Source organism: Centruroides sculpturatus, unplaced genomic scaffold, assembly GCF_000671375.1.
Source record: "Centruroides sculpturatus isolate CEXI.00-Female unplaced genomic scaffold, Cexi_2.0 scaffold271, whole genome shotgun sequence".
In the NCBI taxonomy this organism is placed as follows: domain Eukaryota; kingdom Metazoa; phylum Arthropoda; class Arachnida; order Scorpiones; family Buthidae; genus Centruroides; species Centruroides sculpturatus.
In genome coordinates this window covers 189,622-215,443 of record NW_019384474.1, presented here as the reverse complement: position 1 = coordinate 215,443, position 25,822 = coordinate 189,622, and the positions used below count along the sequence as shown (strand labels likewise).

The 25,822-nt window shown below is 32.5% G+C and overlaps 1 long non-coding RNA gene and 1 pseudogene across 1 annotated transcript; both read right to left on the bottom strand.

Annotated features, from left to right (window-relative positions):
• Nucleotides 1-3,496: 3,496 nt before the first annotated feature.
• On the bottom strand, nucleotides 3,497-5,699 carry LOC111621268 (annotated as a pseudogene).
• Nucleotides 5,700-8,628: 2,929 nt separating this feature from the next.
• On the bottom strand, nucleotides 8,629-25,431 carry LOC111621269. Its single transcript, XR_002756035.1, has 5 exons — nucleotides 25,127-25,431; nucleotides 21,708-21,826; nucleotides 21,549-21,640; nucleotides 15,805-15,863; nucleotides 8,629-9,332 (listed from the first exon to the last, which is right to left on the bottom strand). It is a non-coding gene; the product is annotated as an uncharacterized LOC111621269 (long non-coding RNA).
• Between the last annotated feature and the right edge of the window lie 391 nt (nucleotides 25,432-25,822).

Genomic DNA, 25,822 nt, shown 5'->3' with positions numbered 1-25,822 from the left:
TAAATAATTGGGCTATAATATGGCTATAATTAAATAATAAATACAAATGAATTTGGTATAGAGGTAAGCGTTAGGTACCATCTCTTATCTAAATTAATTATTATAATTTTTAATAATTTAATAAATAATTTAAAACATACCATCTATACCAAATTCATTTGTATTTATAGCCATATTATAGCCCGAGTATTTAGGCGTTTGTTGGTTTATTAAGATATGGAGCATGAGATGTCCAGACAATGATGGCCAGACAGTAGAAAATGCACAGCTAATCACTTTATCAGTGAAATGTTTTCACAGAAACTACTGTNGTTTGTTGATTTGCTGCGACAGAATCGCCAAGCGAAAACACATTGATACGTTGTCCCAGTACTCGGTCGCTAAAGTACTCGAAGGCGATTTAGCAGTAGTAAAGGCAATTAAATCGCGTCCAAATCGCGCTATAAAGCGAAAATATATTTATTTAGATCAATAAAGTTTATTAAAATTTACAGCAATATGGGTTAGACCCTTAAATAACTTCCAACTTGTGAGAATAAATTGTATAAACTATAAACTTATTGCAAGCAGAACCCAGCTAGTGTATAGAACTTGGCATGTTTTAGCCAATCTGTTAGAATAACTCAAAAATTACGCATATGACAAAAAATTTGTTAAACCGAAGATGAACTTCACAAATATACACAAAAACGCACGCGTGCCGCTGTGACGGCAATATAAGTTCAAACGCAGATAAGTAGGGATAAAGCAGGCTACATTACATACAATATCTAAATAAATAGATATTGTATAAGCCTATAATGTAAAACACTTAAATATAAATTATTGAATAAAAAGCTATATTAATTTCATAAACCAACAAACGCTTAAATAATCGGGCGATAATATGGCTATAATAAAATAATAAATACAAATGAATTTAGTAGAGAGGTAAGTGTTAAGCGCCATCTCTTATCTAGATTAATAATTATAATTTTTAATAATTTAATAAATAATTTAAAACATACCATCTATACCAAATTCATTTGTATTTATTATTTAATTATAGACCGATTATTTAGGCGTTTGTTGGTTTATTAATATATCATTGGGCTTTGAGATGTATTATATTTATATATTATTTTCATTTCGGACAATACAAAAACTTAGATAAATTGGGACAATAAGGGAAAAGGAGTAAAAAAATTTCAAGACAAATGTGGATGTAATTTATGGACAAATCTTTACAAGATTTTATGTAGAAAGTACTGTACAAAATAGGACAAGGATTTACTACGTGTAGCGCCATCTGTTATCTGATTTCTGCATTTTTTCACACTTAAAGTTTTATTTGAAGACCGAATAATTTAATAAAGTGTATAAAAAAGATCATTAACGCGACTGTGTAATCGTTCATTTTATTATAAACGATAACGTTGCCTTCTCCATCTTAATAGCAAACTGCAAGACGACGCCATTTCGTTTTAGTTATTTTATTTTAAACTAGAATAACGTTGTTTACTTTCAATATATTATAAACATAAAATATAAATATTTTGACTTTATATAAACAGTTATTAAAAATCCGTCAAGCTTAGATATTTATTTTGAATTACAACGCCACATGAATTCCGTTTGATTCACGAATGCTTTTTCAACGTAGATAAGTTAGACTATTAATAAAGCTATACGTAATCGTTTTTCCGAATTTATAAATTTTATTATTTTTCTTACAATTTTTCGTTATATGTTAAAAGTATACAATTAAAATGTTTAAGAATTCACGTCTTACCTTTAAAATGTCCACATCAGTTACTCGGAGTGCCCCTAGATGGCGTTACAAGTACAAATATGCCATCTTGGATCAAAATCTTAGATTATCAGGTTGCCTCATAGAGAAGAAACGCTTCTCATTGGTTGCTTATTTGACGTCACTCGTAGTCGAAAACGAAACATCTTACTATGTCCTNCCCTACCAAAAATGTCTGGTGGGAATGAATTAGACAACATTTGGCTATTTCCATTACATTAGTTTTGTTTCTAACAACATAGATGTTGTTTTTATCCATTAAAAACATATTTTTCTAATTAATTTTTACTCTTAAAACTTTATTTACATATGCTAAAACTAATAGAAGTTAAGATGAGCAATAGTCTTGGAAGCACTTCACATTCTAATGATTTATATGTATAAATAGTACTCATATGTCTCTACTTATATAGATGTACTGTACTTACTATGATAGTTTTATATATATATCTAGAATATGAATTAAGTTTGTGGTATTTGAAAAATATTGAAGTGATACATATCTACAGAATAAATAAGTTTACAAATAATATTTTTATTAATTTTATTCACTAGTCTGTGTTGTTTATAAAATATCTTCACAATAAACTAGTTTTATTATACTTTTCAGTTAAATAAAGTAATTTAGTATGTCACTATATTGTAAAATTTGAAACCAGATAATGTGTTATTTGTAAGTAATTTTAAAAAAATGCAATTTGAAAAGCACAACTTATTTGCTTTAAACTTCTACAAATTATTTTAAATTAAATATAAATTTCTTATGTAATTTCATAAAATTTAACACACTTTAAAAAAAACTTCTTTTCAAATATTGAGTTTCTTCTTCAAATGTTGAAATGATCATTTTTATAATGCATTGTACATTTAATTGATGTTTGAATAAAACAAATGAAATCTTAAATTTTTGACTTGTTTAAAATATAAATCTACAAAATTAAATTTATTGGAAGTCTGTACAGAGAAAAGAAAATAAAGAACATTCTTAAATTTCAATCTGCTGCAGAAACAAAACCTTTTTTTGGGATTTGGATATATATTTCATATGAAAGTGCTACCTAAGCATGAAGAAACAATTCCAAAATTATAGTAATGATTAAACAAAAATAATTTTTTCTTAAAATACAGATTGTCTAATTGCAAGGGAAAAATTGAATAAGTCATTGCAGTGATTAAAAAATGTAAATATTAATTCACTTTCTTGCTTACCAGAGTGATTAAGTGCCTTAATTAGGTAAAGATACTAAATATTTTAATTATATTTGCCATTTGATGCATTGGAAATAAGCATTTAGGAAATATTCAACCTCAGCTGTCTTTTTATACTTAATTTTAAAAAACATCTTCAGTTAGATTAGAATAGCTGAAATTAAATATAAATTTATCTACATTGTAATAGATTTGGTTACCATATTAAATTATCAAACATATCTAAAGTTTGATGATGGTTAATTAAATCTGATTGGTGGACCATTGTTAATTTGAAGTTTAACCAAAGAAATATTCAACCTACACATGAATGTACTGTACTATAAATTTCAAAATTTTAAAACAAACAGTTATAAAAAAATTTTTATTCAAAATGAAAATGTTTATAAAAATAACATTTCTCTTAACATTTATCATTGATACAAAGCTTTCAGATATCACAGTAACTATCACAATTTAAGTTGTTCCTTTGACATCAAATCAAATCAACTCGAGGTAACGAATGCATTAGAAGATACGGTCGTGGTACTGGCCATCCGTGGACGAAGTCTGTACCGGTTTAAGGTGTGGCACCTGACTAGGACAAAATTTTTGAACCATTCTTTTTTTGATGGAATATTCAAACATTGAATGTGTATGCTTAGATAACATTTTGCCTAAATCACAAGGCATGGGGTCATTCCAGAAAAAATCATGATTTAATGCACTGTCACTGTCAATTCTCTTGCTCGGATCCAAAATTAATAACCGGTCGAGGAGGTCCAGAGCGTGAGGATCTTTTATGTAAAATTTCAATCTTTCTTTGACTCTTCTTTTTTGACCTTTCAGTAATTCTAACTTATTGTATAATTCCAATTTTTCTACACCGGGCCATACTTCGGGTGTTATGGAACCACATAAATTACCGATCAAAGTCAGTTGATGCTGCTCGCTGTGTCCCTGCATGATCGGACTTCTGGTCCAAATTTCTGCCATGATGCAACCCGCTCCCCACAAATCGACTGGAGGGCCGTAGTTCCTATCTCCCAATAATAATTCCGGGGGTCGATACCAAATAGTGACCACGCGATTGGTGTATCTGTTCGGATCGCCAATTTTACTTTCTCTGAAGGCTCTGGCCAGACCAAAATCGGCAAGCTTGAGAACGCCAGCTTTGGTGATGAGTATATTAGCAGCTTTCATATCCCTATGAAGTATTCTGTTGATGTGTATGTAATACAATCCATTCAGTAACTGCTGCATAACTTTCTTGATTTCTTCCAGAGAGAATTTAACGTTAATATTGCTCAATAATCCAGCTAAGTCGTGTTCACAAAATTCAAATACTAAGTAGAAAGTGGCTTTGAGACTTTTGGCTTCTCTCTCTTGGCATATTTCTAGCAAACTGACGACGTTCTCGTGTTTTAATAACTGTAGGATCTTGATTTCTCGAAGAGCCGTTATTGGAAAGCCTTCTTTCTCATTCTCCATTAGCACCTTCTTCAAAGCCACTATCTTCCTGGACTCTCTGTGGCGTGCCTTAAACACTTCGCCGAAGGTACCCTGGCCTATTTTCGAGATTATATCGTACTTGGACATCTTGGTACAACGTGAAAATTCAGAACTTTCGGGATCACACGGTAAAGGTCGTTTTAGATTCGAAGAGGACGCCATTTTCAGAAATACAGTTGTGTTTTCGGACAACAAAGAAACAACCTTACACGTGACCCAGTTACAGTACAAGATACGTGTTGCCATCTCCTGCATTTGTTAAAAAAAATTAATTTCGAATTAAAAGTTAAATAAATCTACAGAAAAAAATTACTTTTTTACTCTATCACATTTTGTATTGCAATTTAAGTTATAAAAATTTATTTGGCTCGTCTTTATATATTTATTTTTATCTCTATGGAAGCGTAGCAGCCGTGACTTTGCGCGACTTAAGGATGAGGATTATTATATAGCCATGGAAAGCTGTTAGTATAGAGTATTAATTATCTCGGTTTGACACAAAACGCAAAAAATTATTATTAAATTCTCGCAAAATAATAATAATTATCTAGTAAATCCCTAAAGATCAATAGCGAGGTTGCGGCCGAAGTTTTAAACGTGGAAACGTGTACGTTGGACGTTCAGCGCCGCTTTCCTGTAAGCCTATAAGTTTGACAATGGTATTTGGATAGTCAGTGGAATCATGCTCGACGTTCCAAATACCATTGTCAAACTTCCAGGCTTACAGGAAAACGGCGCTGAACGTCCGACGTACAGGTTTCCGCGTTTAAAACTTCGGCCGCAACCTCTCTAATATCTTTATTCCTTTCATCTGAACGTTGGGTGGGTGGAAACTAACTAGGCATTGAAAAATCGCTATAATTTTTACATTTCTAATGCAAACATTATGAAAATTATATGAAATATAATGGAAATACGGATACTCACCTAAAAATTCAACGTAAAAACCGGTGTCATCCACCAACGACGTTTTCTTCAGGTTAACGGCCATTTCTCCGCACGTCTGTAAACGAACCCACTACGATCATTAGCTTCCAATGACAATTCTTGATTGTTTCCATTTACCGTATGTCACCATCTTTGCACAGCTACTCCACACCTCGTAATGTGTCTCGCTCCTGAACAAACAAGGGTTGGTCATCTTTATGCCACTGCGTGTGCGACCTTTCTCGATCACCGCACACACCACCAAAGCGTGAATTATAAAATTCCATCGATTGATGCAACCAGACACAAATTGTGTAATGGGAATTTTAAATTGTACAGTGGGAATTCCATATTTGTGCAGTAATTAATTGTCCGATTCTGGGTTTTATAAGTACTGTATTTCATTCTTCTGGTTATGTTAAACTTATACCAGCATTTAAACTATAATCCACAACCACAGCACAGAACAACCTTCATAGTAGTGGCGTGCTGTGACATTTGATGAGAGGAAAGCTTTTTCTGTAAGAAGCCGACTCTTAGGGGCAATCAGTTAATTCTTTAAATGTATTTTTAATAGATTATTTATCTGACGTAATTAATAAATGAACAAGTTCAATATAATTACCTCTGTTATTAGATTCAATAGATTCCCTATACCCTCTAAATGCAGATTCTTGCTTTGATAAAAACATAACATCAATTCAAATTTAGCATAAACTGTAAACGTTTCTCACCATAGCTGTAAAAATATAAATACGTTAAACATAATAGTCATTCGTTTTCTAACTAATTCGTCTTAAGACCAGATGTCCACGGAAATTCCCAAAATTTACAACTTTTCGGTCACTCGTTGAACTGAAAAAATTTCTGTTTATATTACGTCTAATATTACGAAGAAATCAGTCCCCACTATACCGGTACTCGGCTAGAGATTGGTTCGGTTAAGCTTTTAATTAAGTAATATTCCGACTCTTTCGGCAGGGTTTTTATTTATGTTCACAATTCCCTAATCTCTTAATTATTTAACTACTTAAGTATAAATAAGTCGAAACCGGTTACTTTGTACTCTAATATTTGTAGTCTCGGGAAGAAAGTGGAAAGACAAATTTCTACCACAACGGATACATAAATCGTAAATTTAAGGAAAATAAATTCTAGAGCTTTTTCTGTACCTCGTGCATCTCTCTAATTCATTAAATTTAGTTGTAAACGACGCTGTCGAAGTAACGGTTAATTTTTTAACATTGTACAAGAATTGTACACGTTTTTTTCTACATTCACTTAAAGATGGGATGTACGAAATCGTAATATCATTGGTTTAACATTGAAATCGGCTAGTAATATAAAATCAGAGAGCGGAATAAAAATATATCAAATATTTTAAAGGATTTTTTTAAACTCCTGTCAACTATATAGAACTATCGTAAAAACATACCAGTAAATTCCTATCGGCTGGGTTAAGTTATAAATCTACTCGTGATTCACGTAATCAGGCGAAAGCGGCTAACAGCCCAGAATCGATCCTGGATAGAATTGGATGCGGTATTACGTGTAGAATCCACCCGAGGTCCTAGACTTCCACCGGCTAAACCGGGTGAGGTTGGTGTTCCGTATAGCGAATCTGACTTTTTTGGATGCTGACGATACGACGCTTCCACTCCGCCATTAATATTCCAATATACAATACCCTATTTTCCCGAAAATAAGACAGTGTCTTATATTAATTTTTGCTCTCAAAGATGCTCTAGGTCTTATTTATCCATGAAGAAACATTCACATTTATTGTTGAAGAAAAAAATTCCCAAGTCTAACTTAAACGAGAGTGACGTATATCCGATCGTGTCGAAATGAACTCACGAAGTTCCCGTGCTGGAGTGGACTTCCCACCCTCGCTTCAACTTAACCCTAATTGGTCATCGAGCCCGATGACTAATTAATGCTTACTGAACCGTAGCACTATGCAAATATGATGTGACGTGATTCCCGGCCGACCAATTAGCGATCACCAGCCATAACGTTATGCAAATCTGTGATTACCAAGACAGTCTTATGCAAATCATGCCGTATAGAGTGATTGTCTGCTGACCAGTGGCTGTACTTTCAAAAAAGCCAACGGCCATTTTCAACCATTTATCGATGACCGTTACGACTAAAAAACTTTGCTAGGTCTTATTTTCGGGAAAACATGGTAGCAATCTCATCTTTTTTTTCACGTATAGTATAGAAATTTGTAATAAAATACGTAATGCGGTTATAATAAAATATTGTGCGATTATTTTCGTATAATTAAAATTAATATGTATTTATTTTTTAGAAAATACNAATGCGGTTATAATAAAATATTGTGCGATTATTTTCGTATAATTAAAATTAATATGTATTTATTTTTTAGAAAATACAAGGAAAGCGGCATATCCACCGCTTCGTAGGAAGCTGAAGTTTTTTTGATTTTCCTGAATCTTAACGTTTTGTATTACCACCGAATTTTATCTTGATATAATCAAATGTTCCCGAGATATAAAGATCTTTATTTACAACCGCAGAAAGCAGTCAAAATGACTTTATTACCTTCTTTTATTTTTTGCTTCACGTGTCTATTTATGACTTGTGAATATTAACACTTTTATGTGAATGTTTTTGTTAGTCTTGTTCCCGTTTTCTGTCTTTTTTTAGAACTTTTTGCTTCGGTCTCGATGGAATTATTCACGTAGTATGTATGCAAAAGAATGATAGGTATGCTTAATTTTTTATTACACGAAATATACGTAGTTCCCCCAATTTGAAAAGGCAACCCTCCCAACTTATAAATACTATCCCTTAAAATTATCAGTTCGAATAGCACTTTTTTGATTGCTGTCAGTAGTTGTAAATATACAAAAAGTCTCGCTGTTCTATTGTTGTTATAATACAAGTCGACCCCCCCGTAACACTGTTGATAATTCCGTTTTATATGAATTCAATGTTGTACGAGTCANCCCTTAAAATTATCAGTTCGAATAGCACTTTTTTGATTGCTGTCAGTAGTTGTAAATATACAAAAAGTCTCGCTGTTCTATTGTTGTTATAATACAAGTCGACCCCCCCGTAACACTGTTGATAATTCCGTTTTATATGAATTCAATGTTGTACGAGTCACTTAGATTTTACAAATACGTGTGCCGGGCTGTGAACGGCTCACGTATTTGTAAAATCTAAGTGACTCGTATAACATGGAATTCGTATAACACGGAATTACCAACAGTGTTGTAGGAGGGTCGACTTGTACTGATATTCAGACTCATTAAGTATATTGAGGTTCATGATTACTATGTTGAAAAATAAACAGATATATGATGTAAAGGTATTATAAGTCAATCTAAACTTTAAATGCTTTTTAAGTATTTTCTGGACTTTCTATCTTTACAAATTTGCCTCATAATTTGGAACAGTTCATCTTGTTGGTGACTTCACTTTATTGAAAGTAACTGCATCATAATCATCGTCATGCAGTGTGTTTTATATGTAATTAAATTAACAGGTAATTTTTTTCAAATCTAAAAGTCACTGCCCATAAAATGTATTTTTCAAAAAGCATTTATTTATTTAGATTTATATTGTATATTTGTTTGTTTCAGTTTCGGAACATTTGGAAAACCTAATTTATTATAAGAAAGACTTTCAGCTTTAATAAAGCACAAACCCCTTCGCCCAAATTAGTTTATTATATTGAGGTTTTTAGTGTATTAAAAATTTCTTCAAAGAAGAAACAGAACATTTATTGCAATTAATAAAGATTGTGATAATTTAAAGAGAATAAAAATATACAAGTGTTTTAATATTAGTTTTTATTCTTAGAATTAAAAGAACTTGTTCCAACTCCACTTGCTCTACACCTGATTTCGTTCTCAATATTTGCACGAATTGTTTTCTCCAATGCCTGAAAACAATTATTATTATTATTATTACTGTATATATAAATATATTTAGATTCAAAATCAAATGTGCATAAAATTAGATAAAAATAAAATAAAATTAAACAGAATTTTTAATCTCTAATACCATAAATTATAGAAGCTTTACCAAAATACTTGAGCTTTGCCTTGTCCATATCAGTTAGTTCACACAATTATCCTTCTTATCAAAACATTTCTTAGTTAAATGTATATATTTTCTTACATTTACTACATGTTAATTTGTGTATATTTTCAATAATAATAAATATGCTTTTTGCTTTACAATATTTTTGTTTACTTTATGTTTAAATTTTGACTTTGTATATACGTTAATTCAAAATATTGGGTTGTTCGAAAAGTAAGTTCGTTTTTTTTTTACAACTAGATGGATTAGTGGTATTTTTTCCGCCATTTTCCTTCTAAACTGTATTATCATTATATATTTTGACAGCTAGCATTTTATGGCTTATTTGTAAAAAATTTTGTTTGATTTCGTGCAATTGTTTATTTTTTGTGTCCCATCAAATATGGAAGATCGAAAGCAGCATCTTCGGCATATTTTGCTTTTTTATTACCAAAAAAATAAAAAAGCCGTTCAAGCAAGAAAAAAATCGTGTGACATGTATGGTGGAGATGTGTTGACAGAACGACAGAGCCAAAACTGGTTTACAAAATTACGTTCTCGCAATTTCAGTATTGAAGATGCACCGCGTTATGGATGGCCAATTGAAGCCAATGAAAACAAAATAAAAGTACCGATTGAAGCAAACTGCGGAATAACAACACGTGAAATCACTAAGAGATTAAATTTGTCAAATTGAACTGTTTAGGAGTACTTGAAACAAATTGGTTTCGTTTCGAAGCTCGATATATGAATTCCACGAGTTCTTAAAGAGAAATGCTCTATTTGGTGGGGTTTTAAGGAAATTTTTTTTGGAGCTTTTACCAGACAATTTAACAATTCGAAAGTGTACTGCATTGGAGTAAACAAATTGCGTAATATCATCAAACAGAAAAAGCCATCCAGAATTGATAAAAAAAAACAGCTGTAGTGTTTTACCACAATAATGTCAAATTTCACACAAGTTTGGTAACTCATCAGAAACTGTTATAACTTAGATGGGATGTGCTATCACACCAGCAGTATTCACCAGATTGAGCACACTCAGATTATTACTTGTTCCGGTCTGTACAATTTTTTTTAACTGTAAGACATTTACTTGAAATGACAATGTCAAAAATCACTTGAATCAGTTTTTTGTAAGCAACGATCAAAACTTTTATGAATGTGAAATCGTGCTACTACCAGAAACGATGACAACAGGTATTTGACCAAAATGGTCAACATATAATTCAATAACATATTTATTTATCATAAGAATATTGCGTTTTTTTTTTCCACGGAAAAAAAACGAACTTACTTTCTGAACAACCCAATAAAATATGTTATAATAAAACTTTTTATTTTAGTTTAAAACAAATATTTAATTCATTGCATAAGTATATTAAAATATAATTAATATAATTAAAAAATATTTTTATGCTAATTCAAACTGTATAGTCCTATGGTAATTCATAGGACTTGGAACATTTTTTTATTTTTTACTCTTTCTGTCCTGTTGGCACTAAGATCTTTTTGCCATGCTCTTCATGAATTTGGTCAATTCTACAATAGGGCAGCCAGATGGGGAGGGGGACAGGTCTAACATATCCAGGACAAACTGCCCACAAAAAATTTCTGGAGTTGCTCACCTGGATTTGATCATGGATCCCAGAGCAGTAAGCGACACTTTAAATGTCTTGACCATCTAGCTGTCATAATTAATTTTTCAAATTCCAGGAATTCCCAGGACTATATAAAAAATGTTTTAAGTCCAAAGAAAAAAAAAATAAAAAATACCTAAGAGTCAGAAAGCCTAGTTTAAGTCAAGACAGTTATTTGCATAGAACTAACTTGTAAGCTTAGAGAAACTATTGATAGTTTCAGACTCAAGTATGTGGTTATCCCATATTCACACTATATTGTCAAATATGGCCCTCTAGTAGTCTAGGCTATATCAGTCAGTCTTGTTAAAGTTACTGAATTGATTTTTGAATTGAAAGTTTTATAACTTTCAGCCATAGTGATGAAAAGGATAACAACTATTCTCATAGCTTTTGCTTATTGAGAGATGGCCTTAATTTGCACACTTTCTGAAGAGCTCCAGATGATAGATGATTTGAGATATTATCATATTATTACAAATCAAAACATTCAAAAATCTGGTGAAATTCTTATTTCAAGCAAATCGTTCTTCTATGCTCGATATGACCTGAATCATTATACAGTTAGAAACCAGTAATCATAACTCCTCCTTTACCTAAATTCATGGTCTCTCATTTCCTCAGCCTTGCTTTTACTTCCCTACAATGTTTCCTTGGAAGTCCTGTTTTAATTCAAATATCTTATTCCAAGAAATTCTTATAGAGTTCCTCATTCATTATAATGCATTTGTTACTTTTGTGCAGCTCCAGAAGTGGGTCGAGAATATGTGCACAAAAAAAATTTAATTTTGTTTTATTGTAAAAAGAACGAAAAAGGGGTAATAGTTATAATTTGTGAAAAAAAGGAAAAAACAACAAAAGAAACAAGGGGGGAGAAAATGGAAAATTTCATGCCCATAAAAGGACATGTTTAAAGAAAATTCTTGGAAAAACAAACTTCTCAAGTTAAGACAAAAGAATAATGTAAGTTCTACGATTGAACATCTTTGATAGGGATTGAATTGTCAGTCAGTATTGACTCATCCCACAATCTGGATTCTGATATTGTTACATTTTGTAATTGGAAAGTGGAGGTGAGTCAGAAATGACCTATCGAAATGTTCAGTCTGGGACAAAAAAAAAAAAAAAAAAACTTTTAAAATGGGAACTTCTCCCTGTCTTCCTATTGTGTGACACCATATGCTGAAAAAGAAATCATCTCTCCATATTGGTATCAAACTGGATTGCACCCTGACTTCATAATGGACTTTCTCCTTCCAATATCCTGGGGCCAGCTACTTTCCGAAAAAGATCTGAAACAACAGTTCCAGTGGGATTCACCCTTTGAGGGATGAAACAAATTAGAAGACCCAACATTGCCTACTGTCAACTGTTGTAGTTGTAAACTTATTCTTTTGGTTATAATAAACCAGGTAACTATTTGTAACTGTGGAGTTTGTCTCTGTGACAACACACCCACTCACAAATCGGACATTCTGACGCTACGCACGGTTTGGCGACCTCACACTGAGTATTCTTGTAAAGTTTTGATGCTATAAGTAGAGCTTTATTGAGGCCTTATTTACTTGATGCCAAGCAAAAGCAAAATAAAGATTCTTCATTTATAAGTAATAGCAGTGTTGTCACTTCATTTATTGTTAGAAATATCATTGCAACAAGAATCATTTTGAAACAACAAAGCTGACTTTTGTGTAAAACTAAAGAATGAGCTTTCAAAATTCAGTTCCAAAAACACATAAGTATAATGAACTAAAACTCCAAGGTAAAAATGACAATTGTGATATGTTCAATACATTTTGCTCGAATCATAGACTGATGAATCAAATTTCATTTGATCAGCTTTCACTAATGTCCACTTTTGACTATTAATGACTACAATATTAGCATATTGTATTTGAATTTCAGAGTTCACCAGACCTACTGCCTCTGGGCAATTTTCCTATTCATACTAAAGACTTGGTAAGAATCAAAAGTGAACAATTTACTCTTGCAAATGATATCATAATTCTATCAAACTTTATAAAATTGAACAATTTTGGAAATGGAAAATAATCAATAACTTTTTCAGGACTATCCTGAATCTATGTACAAAGATTCAGCTGTTCTCATGTGATATTCAAACAAGTGGACAGACAAACAAACAGACAGACATTCAATTTTATACACAAGTATATATACTAGCTTGTTACACCTGGCATTGTCCAGGTTTATAAGAGAAATTTAAAACATATAGTATTATTAATTTTAAGAAAATACTGTTCGAAAAAAAAAAATATCTGAGTCCTTAGATGTAACAACTTGACTTTAATAAAATAATATTTTTCAAAGTATAACTTGGAAATGCAAAGACATTTTTCTAGCATCACAAATTATATTTTCAGTGTTAATCATCTTTTGTGTACATATTGTGAGTTTTAAGAACAGGATCACAATTATAAATAAAACCTGATACAGTGGTGCCTTGTATAACATACTTAATCCATTCCAGATGCACGTCTGTTAAGTGAATAGTCCATTATACGAAACACATTTTCCCATAGAAATACATTTTAAAACATATAATTCATTTTGCATCATAAAATAACCATACTGTACCATTGAAAAAAATGAAAATGGAGTAGTTACCAATTATGCTGGGTAGTCAGATGTTGTGAGGAGGAGGTGGAGGAACACTTTCTTCACACATTCATACAGATACAGACTTTTTACACATTGCAGCAGGTCTCTTTTTATTGTTTTTTAATCGGAGTCAGATTCAGGAGAGACTACCAGAGCTTGCAGGTTCAACTCCTCTTGTTCCATCTTTTGTTATTTGGCAGCTGGCTTCTTGAAAAATATGTCAAAGGTGGTCTGTTTCTTTCTCTTCTTCAACACCTGTCGTAAATGACGGGCAAGGGTGTCATTGATCCTGTTGGCCTCAGCTCTGTTTGGATAACAAGTGTAGATAAACTCCTGAACCTCTACTTATTTGACAAGGAAGTTTTTGTCAACTTTAACTCTTTCTGATGATTTCTTGCATTGTTTCAATTGAAATCACCTTTCTGTTATTTAGAAGCCATGATTTGCACAACACTTGAATAAATATAAATACTCTGCACTGAGGTGATGTACGTAATAAACAAGAGAGCAAGCCGAATCCCAATGAGAGCTCTGTACCTCAGATATAGTAATAATATATTCTAATAATACTAATATTTTTTTAAAATAGCAAATTGTCATTGGCAATGGCAAAAGAGTGGAAACATCATTCGCACTTGTTCGCAGAAAATCCGTTGTTCACCTCATGTAACTGCCGAACGGAAAGTCCGTTGTTCGAGGTGTACGTTATATGAGACACCAATGTATTTTTCATTGTATTGTGTTTTTGTATAGCACAATTCATATTTCCTCTTTTTTTTTTATACTGCAAGTACATATCTGTATACACTTGAAATTACACTGTCAATTAATAGTTAAAAACTGCTAAGCACTGAATATAAAGAAACAGGTAATTTCATGTGATTGTCACAATCCTACATTGAAGTAGGCAGAAATTAATTAATATATAGAAATTAAATCAATATTTTAGGGTGGAATGTACCATACAACATTATCTAATTTAGAGGTATGTTTACATAACTGCAAAGTTTCAGAGCAATTGGTCAAACAGCCTAAGAGTGCCAGAGAACAAACAAACATCTTCATTCTTCATTTATATATAGATAGATATTATCATATTTTACTGCCTTATAATACTGTTATATTGAGCAAATTGCATTTTTCACATCAATTTTTTTGAGAAAAAATATTCTTTACAGTAGAAAATGCATTTTGCTTACAGAACATATTGTAATCTTTAGATATTTTTAGGTACAAAAATGTGCATCTTATAAGGTGAAAAATATTATTATTTTTCTCTATTTTTCTGAAATTATATACAAACTATATATAAACATAATATAAGAATAAATAACAAAATAAAAATAAAATAAATAAATAACTAAGACAGTAACAACAATATTTTATTTTTATTTAGTTATTNGTGCCAGAGAACAAACAAACATCTTCATTCTTCATTTATATATAGATAGATATTATCATATTTTACTGCCTTATAATACTGTTATATTGAGCAAATTGCATTTTTCACATCAATTTTTTTGAGAAAAAATATTCTTTACAGTAGAAAATGCATTTTGCTTACAGAACATATTGTAATCTTTAGATATTTTTAGGTACAAAAATGTGCATCTTATAAGGTGAAAAATATTATTATTTTTCTCTATTTTTCTGAAATTATATACAAACTATATATAAACATAATATAAGAATAAATAACAAAATAAAAATAAAATAAATAAATAACTAAGACAGTAACAACAATATTTTATTTTTATTTAGTTATTTATTCTTATATTACATTTTATATATTGTTTATATCTATATTTGTACAAATAACCTGTACATATTGTATTTTTATTTATGGGCTTGCACACTAGACATCTACAAAAATTCAAACATTCAAAATCGTTTCATAAATTTTGTTTTATAGAAATCGAAATCATTCGATTTTTATTCCGGAGGAAGGTCATTCAAATGGCCAAAAATGTTCAATAAGTTAATAAAAAGCTGCATTTTAAAGGTTTTTTTTTTTCATTGTTTGATTAATTTCAACACCTTACACATTAAACCACATCAAAATATAATACATACCTTTTGTATTCTCTTTTTCTCTGAAGTTACCTTTGTCTTTTTGAAAACTTTTTTCTGATCTGTATTTAAAATATATTTTAAAAAAAATTGTATTAAGTACTTGATTTTAAAATTATTACTATCAATTATCTAAATATTAAAACATTAAACAATCAATAGTTAAAACTGCCAATAATAGTTTAAGTTGTTTCTTTAAACCTGAATTTCCTTCCAGTAATGAGAACACTTTGTGACATAAATTTCAAATATTATGGAGACATGAATGAAGCAGAGATTACTATTACTGTAAACCATTATGTCAACATATATTGTGATATTCCAATGAGTACAAAAGCCAAGATACATCAATACTTCAGTCACTTTCTGACATTCAATAAAAAGAAATAATGACGATAATGACAATAGCAATGGCTTCACAGCCAAAGTGATACCTGCTGCAATGTTCAAAGCTACCAACAATCATACAGAAAGGTCTTGAACTAAATAAACAAACTCGAGCATTTTACATAAGTAAAAAAACCAGACAGTACAAAATTAGCATCAGATACATAGTTCTGGACAAAAGTTTGAGACCACCTGGGTTTTCAAACTTCCCATTAGAATTAACTGATCTGCTGTAAATATGTTGTTTAGGTAATAAAATAACCATAAACCAAATATTAAGTAAAAACTTACTTTCATATTTAAGAAATTCAAATACAACAAATTTTGCTGGAAAAAGTTTGAAACCAGGATCAAAAATTCATATCTTACAACATTCTAAATTACAATAGATATTGTAGTGTAATTTGCATAACCCATGTTGTGTGTTTTAAACCTTCAGTAAAAATGGGATCTAGTAAAACATTAACAGATGAAAAAAGGAAGTGCATTCAGAGACTGTAGGAAATCTGATCATGTCACTGCAGGCCTACTAGGAAGATCATATGACAGTTCACAATTATTTAAAGAACCCTGAGAATTATAGTAAGCTAAATGTAATTGGCCCAAAAAAAACTTTCTGCCAGAGATGACATGGTAATAATGAGAACAGCTACATCCTTTGGTTAGTCATCTAGTCAGATTACAGCTTCACTACATCTACCTGTAACACCAACAACAAGATATGTTCTGCAAAAGTTTTCATATCTTGCATACATTAAAATGTAGGCACAGCCAAAATTGACAACCTCCCGTATGGAGAGATGGATGGACTTTGTAATGCATTGTTAGCCATTCAGACAACTTTTAGTAGCGAGAAGAAATTCATCCTGGATGTCCCTGGTGGTGCGTGATACTATTGGCATGATCTAACTCACCAACCTCATCTTTAATTACATCATGTATGAGGTGGAGAATTTGTGATGGTGTGGGCAATTTTCACTCATCAGTTAAAATCACCTATTGCATTCTATTTCACCCTATTCAAAGGCAGTTAATTATCAAGATATGTTGGGAAATTATCTTCTACCATTAAGAGATAAAGCAATGGATGAACGTTTTATTTTCCAACAGGATAATGCTCCTATTCATAATGATACCTCAACAATGACATGGTTGTCTGACAATATCAATGTCTTGTCATGGCAAGTTTGTAGCCTGGATTTAAACACAATAGAAAATCTTAGATAGATTTAGTAAGAGTGGTTTATGCCAATGAAAAATAATATAAAAATGAATTTTTACTTCATATTTGGTTTACGGTTATTTCAATATCTAAACAATATTTACAGCAAATCAGTTAATTTTAATGAGAAGTTTGAAAACCCAGGAGATCTCAAACTTTTTCCAAGACTGTAATTATATGAGGGGAGTTTTTTCAAGCTCTGATGTTCCATAAAACAAAGACAAGTGTAAATAACAAAATGAATTTATTACCAAAAGTTAGGTACAAACATGGTTACTTTTTGACATAATCAACATGAAGATTGAGGAATTCGTTATATCTGTGGACGATCTTTTTCATCCCCTCATCGTAGAATGTGCTGCCAGTGAATTGAGATTACCTTAATAACGTTATTTTGAAGATCGTCATTAGTCTCAAACCTCTGCCCTGCTAGCCACATTTTCAGTTCAGGAAAATGGTGGAAGTCTTCACACATTAAAAAATTTTAAACTGGGTGGAAGTCTTCACCACCTTTAAACACCCAGCGTATAGCCCTGATTTAGTGCTGAACGACTTCCACTTCTTTCCTGAACAGGAAAAGTGGCTAGGAGGGCAGAGGTTTGATACTAATGATGATCATCAAAACAACATTAGGGCCCATTTCAAGTCATTGGTGACAACATTCTATGAGGAAGGAATGGAAAAGCTTGTCCACAGATATGACAAATGCAATGTTTGTCACTACTTATATTTTACATATGTATCTATATACATATATTACTCAGGATGTAAAAATGACTACCAATTTATTTATTACTATTTATTTTTAATTTTCATAATAATGAAAATGGATCACAATCATTTTACTTTTTATTAAATCTTTTGTGGACCCCATGACATTGTCCATGCACTCCCAAATTAATTTTAATTTGCCATGGACCCCATCAAGCAGTTCCAAGGATCCCAGGAGTCCATAGAAACCACTTTGGAAAACATTGCTGTATTGCTTCCACACACTTCTTAAATGCGATGGTTGATGATAAGTAAAGGATTGAACAGAAAGTTTTTGTATAATTTTAACAGTTGTTATTACTTAAAAGCGTATTTTAAACTTTTTACTTCACATTTCGAGTGAATAAAATCAAGTTAAAATATCTTGAGATAAAAAGTATATTCGACATATTATGCTTTATGACTTTCGAAAAGAATTAACAGTGTCCAAATAATTAAAACAAATTGTAAAATATATGGAGATGTTCCTAAACTTTCAACATATCAAATGTGATTTAAAAAGTTCTGTTCAGGTAATTTTGAATGAAAGGATACAAAATATGAAGCACCCAAAAGTTGTTGGCAAAAGATAATTGCAAAAAGTTGTTAAAAATTGATGAATAATACATATTATTGAAATGATAATATATAAAATGATAAGTAAACACATCATAAATAAAGCAAAAAATGCACAAAAAAGATACAATTGTAATGCAAGAGTGCCAAACTTGGAATTAATTATGTATTATAAGTAAAAATAAAACATATCTCAAAGTGTATCACATATACAACTTATGTCATATAACTATTTTTTGTATGGTACATGTATGTTTGTAAATAAAAGTGGTAGAAGCTACATTTAAAGGATGTTCTATTTAAAAGTAATTTCCACAATCACAAAACCTCTCTTTGGTAGATATTTCTTTATAACAGACAATTTTTGTTCCTACAAGTGTCCATTATAGAGAAATTTCACTGTCTATCTACAGTTTAGCTCACACAATATGAATCTATAACACTAAAAGCTCAAACTAATATACAGTCGACCCCCCTATAACACGAGTTCCTATAGTTCGGATTACTATATCAGGGCGAAAAAATTCCGACAGTATTCATACAAACATGCTAAAAGAACTCCTATAATTCAGTAAAACGTCATCGCCGACTCGTGTCGCAACAGGATTGGTTAAATCTAGACCAATAGTGGATATTGTACAAACCGTCGAGTTTAAATGAGCAGTGGACCTACTAAAAACCATTTATTATTTAACATCCATAAAAATTATATTTATATTAATGATGTCTGTAAAGTTCAGCGAATTTTTCGCAAAAAAAAATAATTTATCAGGAAGCATGCGAGCACCATTCGATGACAAGCTCCATGACAAAAACAAGCTTAAGCAATGGCGTAGTCAAACGGTTCATGCTCGGTAAGTAATCCTACAATTTTTTGTTTATAGCATAGTTTATATGGATTATTCCCAAAAAATTATACGTATTTTGGAAATGTTGAGTCAAATTAGTCTAGAATCGATTAATTTTTGGAAGAAATCTTTCAAACAGCCGTAGTCTGTAAACTGCATACGTGCCGGGCTGTAATTGGCTGGACTCGTAGAAAATGGATTCATAAAAACCGGAACGTACTACCGTGTTATAGGGGGGGGTCGACTGTAATTGTTTCAATTTTAAGATTATATTATTTCAATATAAGTTGTTATAAAAACATTATAAAAATTATAATCATTTACATCATTCAAAAACACACTTTAAACTGCCTATAATGGCAGACCAACTGCTGGATATCATTTAATTAATAAAAAGTCTACCAACAAACAGGAATCCAATCATATCTAAAATATTAAAAAAAAGCTGGCAACGCTTGTTCTCAACTTTCCCAGCATCAAAGAGGAGATTAAGAAGACCAGGAAGGCAGTTTGATAATTTTCAATTCTACTACATTTACATAAATAATAAACAAAGTTTAAGAGGAGTAATTTTGTTGAATTATAATAAATTTTTCTATTTAAAAAAACAAAAAGACACAGTACAAAATTAAAAGCGTGTAGTGTCACCTGTCACAAGACTATTACAAAATAAGTTTTATATTATTAATTATTTTAAGATGACAAATGGCTTAATTTTGAGGATGGAGATAAATTTTTTTTAAATTGTAAATGCCAATAATGATTAAAACTTTCATTAAATCTGATCCCACTTGAGATATGACATAACTCTCCCTAGACATGTAACAGCATCAATGCCTCGTATGTAGAAATAATGCTTATGTTTTTGTTTATCCAAGAATAGTCTAAACATACAAAAATATAATAATTTCAAGTTTATTTAAAGTTCATTCTACGTTCTTTGTTTGTAAAAATGCCATGAAGATAGGATTGTTCCAGCAAATAAGTAAACAAATTAGACTCGTCAAACATTTTTAGCCACAGTTTATCAGTCATCAGGACCAGTAAAAGTTTTTTACTTTTTTGCTGGAAATTGTGTTTGGGTGTTATTCCTTTGAATTATAGTTCCAGTCAGTGCTGGCCCGAGGCAAGTTTTAGGATGGAGCGAGATCCTATTATGGCGCCCCCCTTGGTTGCCCCTAATTTATACCCTTTAATTTTCTTTACCACTGAGGCGCCCCCTAGGACTTAGTGCCTGGAGCGGCTGCTCCGTTCTCCCTATGGTAGGGCCAGCTCTGGTTCCAGTTTACCTGTGCAGTTTTTGTTTTTTGTTTTACTTATGGCACTGCCAGCCAAATGCTATAAAGTTTTATCTTCAGATCAGTGTGTCAAACATTCATTGTTTAATAAATTTCTAACTTCACATATAGATTTAAGCTTCAAATGAGGGGTTTTTCAACCCCTCTCATTTGAAGCTTGAATCTAATTGTAAGATCCCTTGTACGAGCAGAAAAGTCAAAGGAACCATACCTGTACTGTACATGCAACCCTTCGCATGATAATTGTCTCCAAAGATCAGTTTTTAACACGTATCAGTCTACCCGCTATCCTCCATGCTTGACATTTAGGTGTGAGCTTGGTGCTCGCATCTTAGCACCCAGGTAGGGGCAAGCCCTCACCCTCTAAAACTATACAACATCAAGTACTCCACGAACAGTCAAGTAGGCTACTCGAAGCCAGCATAGTAACGTTGGCTATATACTTAAACGCGATTATTCTTAGCGAAGCAACACAACTCGTGATCTCGAGCAACCCGATTTTGGAGTGGCCGTATCTTGCAAAAAGTCCCTTGTAGAGGTATGGTTTCTTTGACTTTTTTGCTCCTATAGGTATGCTCTACAGCTCTGATAAGGTTCGAAACGTCTCATTCAGAGGTTGAATTAAGCCCTATTGAATTTATCAACAACACGTATCTGTAATCTTACTTGTTTTCATTTTTCTGTTGTTATTCTTCTTCTTGATACTATCTGGTAACTTCGTTTTAACCTTTAACCCACCTTGTGCCATTTTTGTGTTTCTAAAAAAAATTTAATATATTAAATCTTTGTGAAAAGATTAGCATTAAAATAAATTATGTTATTTACTATGAAAAAGATTTCTTTTTCAGAAAAGTTTATATATATTTAAGACTTCTTCTTCTTTCCTTCTCTGAATATTTAAGACTCGTCACGTGTACTCTATTTAAACCCCACAGATGCACCACCTGGTGAATTGTTTATTTCAATAAATTGAAAATGAAATTTTTTCGTAAATTTTTTTATTTATATAAATAAATTTTGTTTTATTTTATAAATAAAATGTTGATAAATATTTTACTAATATAAAATAAGTATGGAAAATATATAACATTTTACTATTTACCTTCATTGAAAAAAAAAACTTATCTAGAGTAATCATACAGGGTTTGTCCAATAAGTATCGGGACTGAAGTCACGAAAAGAAATTTATTGAAGATATATGTACAGTGAGCTAATAATCTTTAAAGTATTACACTCCTGCATTAACACACCGCTTCCAACGCTTTTTCCAGTCTTCGTACGTCTCCTGGAAGGCGGCAACCACAATGATATTCGTACACTCCGTCGAAGCCGCCTGGACTGCCTAAATCGTCCCGAAACGATGTCCTTTCAACGTCCTTTGATACGAAGGAACATAAAGAAGTCGAGGGAACATGTCTGGACTGTAGGGTGGTTGGAGCAGAGTTGACACGTTGTGCTTGGCCAGTGCCTCCCTCACAATTAGTGACGTGTAACTGGGAGCATTGTTGTGATGGCGCTACCAGATATCGGCGATCTCCTTTCGGATGCGGCGGAGCTCATTATCAAAAGTTCTCGCACTTAGGCCACATTTTCATCGGTTGGGATTAATGTCGGACATTCAGCGCGTTGTTCGTCTTCGACGTCTTTAAATTTTTTATGCCACTCAAAAACACGTTCTGGACATGGCTTCGTCCTTGTAAGTCTCACGGATCATATCCAAAGTCTTGATATTTAACGCAATTAATTTAACGCAAAATTTGATGGCAAAAAGATGCTCGATGGTTCGCTGCATCTTGACTCTCGACGCTCATAGAGAGTTGAGCTGGGTCTCGTAGTTTACGTGACATTCCCCACCACCGATCCCGTCCGTAGAAACCGTCCTCAATCCCTTCCCATTGGCAGGAAAAAATCAGTTCCGATACTTATTGGACAAACACTGTATATTTGATGGCCGGATGGCCGAGCGGTCAAGATCGCAGCCTACAGCTCTGGAAGATCCGAGATCAAATTTGGACGGATTAAAAAATCCCTAGGAATTTTTCGGGGGTGGTCCGTTCGGATATGTCGGACCTCGCCCCTCACCGCCCGCCTGCCCCATTATAGGTTTGGCCGAACCCATATTGATCTTGTTAAAAAAGGCCCTCATAGTGGCCACAGGCTGGAAAGTGTTAAAAAACACCATACATTTTCTTTTTGCCGGACTGTCCTCTTTTTTAATATAAGAGTTTTGTCCGACAGATATTAATATATATCGAATCCGGACGGGTCAAAGAATCCCCAGGAATTTTTCTGGGGTGGTCCGTTCGGATATGTCTGCCCCGTCCCCCACCACCCGGTCGCCCCATTGTGGGCCTGGCTGAACCCATAATGGGCCTGCTTTAAGAGGCCCTCTTAGGCGGAAAGAATAAGAAAATATTAATATATATATGTTTTTTAAATATATATATATATATTCATATAAACGAAAAGCAAAATTGTAAATGTATATATTTTTAATTTTTTTTAATACAAAAATAAAACTTGTAAAATTGAGCGCTTTTGTTTTTGGACTTTTTCCGCGTGAGCACTCAGAGGGCATTTTTTTCTGGTCCATAGTAGGTTCGGTTAGGCGCACAATGGAGCGACCGGATAGTAAGCGACAAACCGAGCATATTCGGGACGAACTACCGCAGAAATATTTCTGAAAATTTTCGATTCCGGGTCCCCGGAACGATAGGCTAACGCAGGCATGGCGAACATACGGCCCGCGGGTCAGATCCAGCCCGTTTAATGAATTTATGTGAATTTATGTTCAATATTAGGTATTGAGGTCCGAATAGCTCGATGAAAAAAAAAAGGGGTCAACAACTCACTGTGCGTTTAGAGTTAACCCTCCATTACAAATCTCGTAAGTACAGCGTAGAGTGTTGATAAAGCATGATAATGTGAAAAATGTATCTGTAATTTCTATCTACAATTCAGTCTCTACGGGGTGACACCACAATGAGATGGCACCACCTCAAAATCTTCCTAGAGTATCCTCTGGTTCGGTCCGTGGAAAAAGGTTTCTTTCTAATTCGGCCCGGGGGCAAAAACTGTTGGCCACCCCTGGGCTAACGCCTTACCATATCGGTCATCTGGCCGTGATTAAATATTTATATTATTTCTTATCAAAAATTTTCTTAGGCCTCTTTTTTATGATTTGGTTGTAGTAATCAAAACTCACCGTTGTCATTTTTTAAACATTTTTTTTCACTCTAAAAATACTGAAGGATCTCTTTTGCAAGCTCTTTATGGGTTTGGCCATGCACGCAGTTAAAATGTTCGGATTTAAAGGAAAAATACGGTCAAAAATCAATCAGCTGACTGGCTGTCGTGTAGTACGAATTCGTTCACTGAGGTCATTCAGTGAACTAATTCGTATCACATGACATTCAGACACGCATCCTGTTTTTACGTAGGTAAGTAGATACTAAGAACCCCGGACTTCTAATTGTTCGAATATTTAAATTTTTAGGTTGCACGGGTATAATGACATGCAAGGTTCAAATCCTATCCGGACCTTTGTGATACTCACGAATACTAAAGATTAGAACATTGTTTATTCACGAGAATCTCATTCCGAATAATAATTAAGGCTGGTAATTTTATATTCATATTCATATATTCGTCAGGTACTAAGAGAGTCTTTTATCACATTCATGGGTTTTTCATATTCACTATAGGTCGATAATGAGGAACGAATACCAACATTGGTTACTTGAATTCGAACCTCGATTCCCACAGTTGCAGGCTGACGTCTTTACTACTTTTACCATTCGATCGCACTGATAGCACGTTACTGCAATATGTTAATCAATCAATAATCATAAGCATATGACGTAGATTGGAAGTAATTGTTTATGTTTCGTATTATTTTTATATTGTATTCATAATCAAAACACACACATAAGAATTTTTATCTATTACAGTATCAATTCAATAATACAGTAGGAAGAACGTATCGAATAGCATATTAAAATTCAAATTTCCTACAATCTTGCATTTTTAGGCGGATTCATTTCACTACTTATTACTAATATTTTCTTTCTGTATCTGTATAATGCATGTAAATAAATTAGATCAGGGCCTAAACAAATACTTAAAAATTCCCTGCCTGTATTGTTATACTAGGTGTATTTAAAATTAATAATAATGTAAACTAGTTTATAGAATTATTTTGAGAATATTCCAAATTTTATACATAGTTTGATAATTTTTAATACTTATTATTTGTCGATGGCCAGATGGCTGAGACATTAAGAGGACACCCAAAATCGAATCCGGATAGGCAACTCCAGAACTTTTTAGTAGTGGTCTGTCCCGATACGCCCGTCCGCCCGCTCCCATTGCAGTCTTGGCCAAACCTATTGTGGGTAAGGTTTAAAAGGCCCTCTTAGTGCTTACAGGGTTGAAAGGTCGAAAATGAAAGGAAAAGCAAAAGAAAAAATACTTATTCGCTGAGGCTGGACCTGCGAAGCAGAAAATGCGACATCTCTGTGATCCCAGAATTTGAGTTCTAATTCAAATCTTAGAAATTTTCATAAGTTAGATGATGTACTTTCCTCACTGACTCGCAGTCTCTATTATGAACCTGGCCTAAGCCATAACAAGCATGGAAAAAAGGAAAAATTGGCCGTGTGCAGAAATTTAGAACTTAAAAGTCCGTGCAGCGAAAGAGTAGACGTGAGTCAGCCTGAGTCGAAGAGTCTATGACAATAAAAGGGATGGAATTAGACATGTGAAAGTTGACATAGATCTGATCTCTTTCATCTGTTTCTTTCTTTCTTTCTTTTTTAATTTTTAAAACGTTTTTATGCTATCTTTACATAAATAATGTTAATGTTTTATTTTTTCTACAAATTTTATTACTGTGATCCATGTGTTAACTTCCACAAGTTCCTTATAGCCCTTCCTACTGA